At 37.1% G+C, this 8161-nt stretch overlaps 1 long non-coding RNA gene across 3 annotated transcripts; it reads right to left on the minus strand.

Moving 5' to 3' along the window:
* Nucleotides 1–32: 32 nt before the first annotated feature.
* On the minus strand, nucleotides 33–6855 carry LOC131993518 (uncharacterized). 3 transcript variants are annotated; one of them, XR_009396325.1, is made up of 3 exons: nucleotides 6704–6855; nucleotides 1343–1444; nucleotides 33–761 (listed from the first exon to the last, which is right to left on the minus strand). It is a non-coding gene; the product is annotated as an uncharacterized LOC131993518 (long non-coding RNA). The 3 variants fall into 3 exon arrangements; XR_009396327.1 differs by lacking the exon at nucleotides 6704–6855 and adding an exon at nucleotides 6505–6690; XR_009396326.1 differs by lacking the exon at nucleotides 6704–6855 and adding an exon at nucleotides 6266–6391.
* Between the last annotated feature and the right edge of the window lie 1306 nt (nucleotides 6856–8161).

Genomic DNA, 8161 nt, shown 5'->3' on the forward strand with positions numbered 1-8161 from the left:
AACATACAATGACATTAAATGCTTCACAAAAGTAACATTTTGATCAACTTTATTAAAAAGGTACACAATTCAATTTCAATTCAAACAGCATAAGTCCTTTGATATGTAACTACTTTTACCTTGAACTAAACACAGCAGCAATTTCACTACCCCTAAAAAACGTATTACTGTCAAATGTGCTATTCTTAAAATCTGTGGATGCTGAACATTGAATCAGACAGAAGCATCAAGTTAAAAAAAAAGATACCATTTAAGGACACTTTGTGACTTGAAAACATTTTGCCTGAGGTTTAAGAAACACCCTCTAGCAGCGCTAGAAAACAAAAAATTTTGCACTTGTAGGCTATTTCAACAGTGTCCAGATCACTACAGTCCAGATCAGTCCAGTTCTCAGGATCTGCAGGAGCTGACCAAGGTGTGGCACAACAGTATGCTCTGTAGATCCAGCCTTATTTCAAGCCAGAAGTTTGCTCTTGAAGGACTGGACTTTATTTGACAGCTTTGACACATCCAGTTCCATAAAAAGTTTTTGGAATACCTCAAAGGTGTACTTAAGCTGCATGGGAATTGAGGTTCAGTGTGTAGGTCAAGCCAAACAGGAGACAGCAAGCTCTGGCTATGTCTCCAAGTGCTGTGATAACTTCCGTGCCCTCAACGATGACTCCGATTTCCTTTGTGTTGTCACTTGTGGAATGTCCAGTCTTGGTGATCACAGTGATCGCCACCACAAGGTGCTCAAGTTCCTCCAAGTCCTCTGTGTCCTGCAACATGAAACAGTAATCAGTATCATGGTCACTATCAAAATATTGTAGGGCTGCTCATTTAACCAATTGAAGTGTTGGTATTCCTTGATTAGATGCTGCTGTTTGATTGACTGACACAGCTGTCACAATTTTTTAAACATATTTTTGATCCCCCCCCAGCACCTGGATAGAGTGTACAAGAGGCAGAACATGATGCAGAAAGCTGCAGTTGTGTGTTATCGTTAAAAAAATATATAACCACAAATTTAACAGCCTTTATTTTATGAGGAATCACAGGATGTTCTCCTACTTTACTCCTAGCTTTGCAGCGTTCAAAATGTTGCAGCTCACATCAAGCATTCATCGGACACACTAGAATAATATAATGTATTTTCAGCTGTGAATCCAATCTTTAGTGTTTGCATTTGCACATAAAGCTCCTCTAGATTATGCCTGGAAATGTTAAGTTTTGTAATGCATGCTTTAAATGTTTACATCTGTATGTAAATTGTGACAGCTGTGTCAATCAATCAAACATCAGTATCTAATCAAGGAATATCAACACTTCAATTGGGTAAATGCAAATTAAGTTTACTTACATTGAATTCTGTGATCAGATGTTACCCACTTTCTCCGAGGTATTCTATCAGGCACCGAAGCACAGCCGCTCTGGTCATCTCAACAGAAGAGTGTGAAGAATCCTGGCGGGATAAGCGGCAAGCTCCGGTCCTGAGCTGGGAAGCCTATGCGGAAGTACCAAAAACTGCAGTTCCTTGACTCGCCGCTTGAGGCAGGCTGCAGAAGGGAGCAAGTTACATTGACTCTCATGTTAAAATGTCCGATTTCACAGTAGAAATAAACTTGTTTACAGCCTGGTTCAAACAATGGCTCTAGTTTCAAGAGCTGATTTCTCTTTTCATGACAGCTCTGGGGGGGGTGAATTATTTTATATCTCACTCATTTAAGTTTTGAAAATGCTGCATAATTGAGGGCGCTCCGCTTTGAGTGACAGCTCGGTGCTCTGCGTCATCGCCGCTAGCTGGGAGCTAGCTGGGAGCTAGCCGCTTGGCCCCTCTACTTAGCTCATGACTCATCTAAATCCAGTCACTGAACTTGTCGTTCGCCGTGTGTGTGTCATCGTCCTGTTTTTCTGATATTTTCTGCAAACATTGGACTGACATAATGTCTTGCTGTGCTGTTGATTGTACTAACAGACCGTCCAAGAATTCTGTGTTCCAGTTTTTTCGGTGAGTGAAATTCTATAATTACTTAATTTATATGTTAGTAGTAATTATCAGGAATTCGCGCCGGTTCGCGCTAGCTTAGCTCGTTAACTAACGAGCTAATTAACCAGCTAATGCTAGCTTCAGTAAGCATTTACGTCTTATTCAGCAAGGTTTTTGAAAGCTTATGCTTGCCAGTTATTGAATCGGTATGCACCATAGTCGAAATGAAATAGAGAAGTTATAATTTACTGTGATTATTACCTTATTTATACAGTCTATGGATAGTAGTTCTTGAACAAATCAAGTTTGTGTGAGTGTGGAAAATAAGGTACATCACGTTAAGTTAACATTATGCAATATTAACATTTAATTAATTTAATTTCAGCACTATTACATAAATACGGTTAACCTACCGGTTGCAATATGTTATTGTGTGAGCTGGAGTTGGTTAGGAACGTAAAAATCAGTATATCAGACGGTCTAATCCAACATTATTTTCATATTTATATTTATATTATTACAAAAAAAACATGCATTCAGACTATAATACTACAGAAGCCGGGCTTTTATGGTAGCGTGCCGGCTGAGACATTGACATTTACCTGTTTCAGGAGCAGTTGTGCCGTGAGAAGCGTGCTGTTTACTCTATGCGTTAATTAATATTAATAATAGATAAATACATTGCTTAACAATAACTGCATTGAGTTAGATGACAGGAGACTGAGTGAACACATAAACAGGGAAAATTATACTGAAAATAAAACGCACGTGGACATAGAATCTGTAAGGTAAATTGGAAAATAAAACTCAACACAGTTAACACAGTATCTGTTTTAATTGTTGTAATTATGTTTGGCTCAGGTGAATTAAATTTGTACATTACAATATTTTTTTCTTCCCATTATTGTCGAAATCATTCCAAATATTTCTAACATAAGTGCATTTGGCACAAAATAAATTTAATTGAGTGTCCCATGAAATAAATAAATAAATAAGTGTAGGAAATATGCCTGCCACTACACAAGAATAGACTGTATGTTTAAAAAAAAGTCTGAAGAAGGTAATCTTACACATATATCCACTGAATCTATTTTTCTGAATGAAGTTTTCCTCTAGGTGATCCAGAGAGGCTGGACCAGTGGGTGCGCAACATTAGAAGACAGAACTGGACTCCGAACAAGGCTTAAAATTGTTAAACTGTTACTTGTGTACTGGGTGTGATTCTTTTGTCATATATAATATAAAAAAGGCACCTTCTTCAAAGCTGGCATTCATCTGTTTCCTATATTAATTAGAAATTGTCATCCTAACCTTTAACATAATGCAATAGTTCATAATTCTCAATGTTATTATTAGGATTGGATTTGCTTGTTAACATTGACCAGATTTTAGGTCTTCAGAGTAAAAAGAATGGAAAAGCTATTATTTGCTGGTAACATATGTATCTATTGTGAAAAAATATGTTTAGCTGCACACTGAATTGTCTTAAAGCCTGCTATTTTTTCTTGATCTTATATTAATATGTTTTTGTATAGTACTGTGTGATTTGCTTGTCTTTTCAATTGACATATTTTCTGTCAGCAGTAAAGAGAACTGGAGAACATATAAACATTTATTAATACAAAATATAACATTTATAACAATATATACATATAACACAAGGGCCCAGAGAGCAGCAGACCATACAGTGTGTTGGGGGAAGGGGATAAAGGGTGGAATAGAGGAAGAGCAACAGAACAGGAAACAGTGTTATGGCTACATTTGTTGTGTTTTTTTTTACTTTTTAACAAATGTCAACATTAGCCATGACAGTCAGGGCTATTTTAATGCCTAAAATGTGTCCCAAAGGCCAAATTCAAAAGCAGTGACACTGCAAACTGTCAGCAGTTCACTGCATTTGGATGTGGTCTTTCAGGCAGTTGGCCAATGCCCCTAAAAACATATCATTTCCACTAGGTGTGAGATAAACTTTATCTGCCAAAAATATCCCAGGACTGTTGTCTAATGTTAGGGTGCTCAATCATGGCACAATTTAATCCACGGACAAATGTAGCCATAACACTGTTGACAAACTTCCTGGCCTTGTCCATCTGTCCTGGGTTTGCACCAGCCCTCCACCGGCACCTTTGGGTCAAAGAAGAAAAAATAATCTTCATCCCAGGGTGCCGGTGGTGGAGCTGGTGCAAATCCTCCATCATGTTGACCAGCTGGACACTGCTGGTTTCCCCCATGTCGTTGCCGCCACAGTTGATCATCAGGTAGTCTGGGGCTGCTCTTCCTCGCAGGGAGTGGTCGAAGAAGGGGAGAAAGCCTTTCCAACGCAGTCCACCCCAGCCGAACCAGCAAACGTGGACGTCAGGTAGGCCGAGGTTGCTTCCACATGTCTCTGCTGCTCTCTGGGCACCACGCCGGACAAAGCTGTCCCCAACAATCCATATGGTGGCTGTGGGACAAAAATAAATTACAGTAATAGATTGCACCAGGTAATGAAAAATATTAAGACCACCTATAAAGGGTGGCTCAGTACTATTGTCTCACTGGTTAGATGCAACAGGGGGCACTAAATGCACAAATACCCCGCTGTGAAATACTCACACCAAGTAAAAGTTCTGCATTTAACTTTTACTACTGATACTTTAAGTACATTTTGATACATTTGCACTTTTTACAAAGTTTTTAATGCAGGACTTTTACTTGTAGTGGAGTAATTTCACAGTGTGGTATTAGTACTTTTATTAAAGGAATCTACAAAATGCATTTTAATCAATATATATTTTCTATATATTATTGTAGTATTGTTGTAATAAATGTATTATATAACCAACATGTTTATGTTTTCAAAGTAGAGGTAATCTTAAAATACTGTTAGTGTGGTTTAATTTATAAAAACGCATAATAGTTTGAATAAACTGATCATGTTTCTTATATTGAATCTTTACCTGAAAGTAAGTTAACAGGCAATGTAATATCAACTGTCAAGACTTAATTAACAAAAACTGGTACTTACGGTTTATCCGGAGTGGAGCAGCTTTGGTGGAGATCTCACTCGCTGCCATTACTGATTTACTGAAATAAATATGCATGTTGTAAGAAACACCGAAGTACCGTTCTTTCTCCACTGTCATTATGACAATAATCACACACAGTGCTGTCAATGGCGGTACACGTGAATAAATAACCCCCCCCCCCCCCCCCCCCCCCGCGGACTTTTATCACTGTCAAAACCACTAAGCATTCTAAGCTTTAATGAAACGCATGGCTGTTATGCACTGGTGCATCTGAACTGAAAATCAGCAATAAATCCCGGCGATAATAATTATGACTAAAATTACGCAGGTCATCATCAATACAATATATATAGCAAGAACACTGTGGCTACCAGTAACCTCACATGTAATTTAGCTAGCTTACTAACATTAACACACACACACACACACACACACATATATATATATATATATATATATATATATATATATATATATATATATGCCTATGTAATAAACAGTAATAAATAGCATCACTCTGATTCGCGGCCAAATTGTTGCAATCGCCGACAATATGTAGTTTAACCAACTTTAACAGATTGCAATGAAATAATGAGCATATATATTGAGTAATATAATATCAGTCTAAATGTCAGGTCGTTATTATTTCAAGTTTCGTTGTATAGTTTTTGTTTTAACTTACCTTTGTTAAGATAACTGAGAAGGCGGCAACCGGCGGCAAGGGTATGCACCGTTATGTAGCATCCGTAGCATCAGAGTAGCATATAGCCTAGCTTCTTAGCCTAGCTCCTTAGCCTCAGCTATCTTGCTTGGTGGACGTGTTTCAGTGCATGAGCCCGCCTCCACTCCAGCTCTTAGCCAATCACAGGGAGTTGGGCGGAGTCAGCCCTGCCAAGATGGCGACTGGGGGAACGCCCACAAAGCTTCATTTGCGCTCTTCAGAACCCTATGGGTGACGTCACGGTGACTACGTCCATTATTTATACAGTCTATGGTAACAACAAGTGAACATAATGTTGTGGGTTAACCTCCTCGGATTACTTTTTGCTGCATGTTTCATGTATTACAAAATTATAGTTTTTAACACCAATCATAAATTCACTTTGAATTGCCTCATCAACCTATCTAAAAGTAATTTGTTATTTTTTATTAAGTAGTTAACACATTTTTAAAAGTAAGACATCTTTTTGCATAAAAAATAATAGAATGAGCACAGAGCACAGTAGATTAGAGAGGAAGAGGAGTAATTAATGCTTTTCAGCACTTGAGAAAAAGTAATTGGTGAGACCTGTCAGGATAACTGCTTTCACGAGTCTCACAGTCACAGTCAATGCGTAGTTCAGCAGCTCTGGGCGAACGGCTCTTAGTTGCGATAAATGTGTGTGTGGGTTTTTTTTTTTTTACTAGAGGGTAGTCGCAGTTCACGAAACTTAAAGATGTCGTGCTCGGCTGCGTTGAAAAAGTATGGTTCATTCTCGTTGTACAGCCAATTTCTCTCCTCGCATTATTCAAGACATTTTATCGTACCTTTAGCTGCTGAATATGAAAACTAGCTCCACTCGCCATGTTGAATGTTAACATCTCTTCCCGCGCGAGCGACTTCTCCGAATTTTTTCGCATTTACAGTTCAGTCACAGTATTTGCAGTTCTTAAACGCTACACTGTTTTGTAAGATAACTCTGATACACTTTTATGATAGCAGTAGAGAGAACTGGTTATACGTTACCTGCCCGGTAGGGAGACCAGAGCCTGCGAAGACCGACACTAAGAGGAAGTAAAGCTGACGGAAGTACAGTGAGCACGGTTTAGAAAATAAGATGCTCATTTTACACAGCGTGAAAGCCCAACAATCTCCCGTGACGGAAAAGCCTGAATATAAAAACAGTTTACTATCCACCACAATTTAATGACACTGCGTATATGTAGAACATATAATTTTTCCTTAAGGAATATCGAAAACTTGTTGGCGGAAGAAATAATCCATAACTTTCAAAATAAAAGCTTGTAGTTTTGACTGTAAATACTCGTGATATTTTCCTGATATCGTTGCGTAATACAATCACATTATAGCCTAACTTAATAACAGGCATGACTTCTGCCGCTACCATGTCTCTGTCTCTTTGTATTATTTTGCTAATTTTGTTTTGTAACATACACCCATGAGTCATTAACATTACAGTATAAACAAAAAAAGCGTCCTTACCTTTGTCAACCAAGTTAAATTGATGAATTAAATGGTGGGAGTCATCTGCACTTTCTTTATGTCTTGTGTCCGCTTGTGGTCAGATAATCGCCTGCTGAATAAAAAAAAAAAAAAAAGCAAACAGGTGCCAAATAACAGCAAGTGCTTGTCAATTAAAATTGACTAATTCTATTGTGTTGGATTCATTCAAAATTCTCTTGATTTAGAATTACATAAACATAAAGATTATAATTAATGTGATCAAAATAAGTAGATTCTATCTTAAACAATTTTATATTCAAGTTACTTAAACAATTACTACAAAATCGAGGACGCATTTATATTTAATACATTTTATCAAATATATTAAGTGAAATGAAATGACTACAGAATAATGTCTTTTTAATGAACAAATTAACCAATATGGTGGCTGATATGGTGAACTTCTGAGCTGGAATATAATTAGACATTTTCCATTTGGATTTTGCACTGATACAACTCTGCAAATGTACTTGACAAATAACTTTATTAAAGAATAATTCACATTATTATACACCATACATACACTGTCAACTACATCACCATTTGTTCAGAAACAGTGCCACACTTTACTGCCTGTTCACTGTTCATTTTCAGCCATCTTTAAGTGATAGAGAAATGTTTAATTTTCTAACACTCTAGACTGGGCGATATATCGATATAAAAATATATAGATATATTTTTAAATGTGATATGGAATTAGAACATATCGCATATAGCATATAGTTCAATTTATTATATATATATATATATATATATAAAGGTACTCCTGTTGTTATACAGTATTTATGTTAACTTAAATTAACAATTTCAATAAAACTACTGGTGCATGTCATATTTGGCTTTGACTTTGACTGAGCATTTCTCTCACATTGGGATAAACATATCAGGATATATATCGTAAATCAATATTCAGCTGAAATATATTGGGATTTGACTTTTGGTCCATGTTGCCCAGTCCTA

This window comes from Centropristis striata, chromosome 20 (assembly GCF_030273125.1).
Source record: "Centropristis striata isolate RG_2023a ecotype Rhode Island chromosome 20, C.striata_1.0, whole genome shotgun sequence".
In the NCBI taxonomy this organism is placed as follows: domain Eukaryota; kingdom Metazoa; phylum Chordata; class Actinopteri; order Perciformes; family Serranidae; genus Centropristis; species Centropristis striata.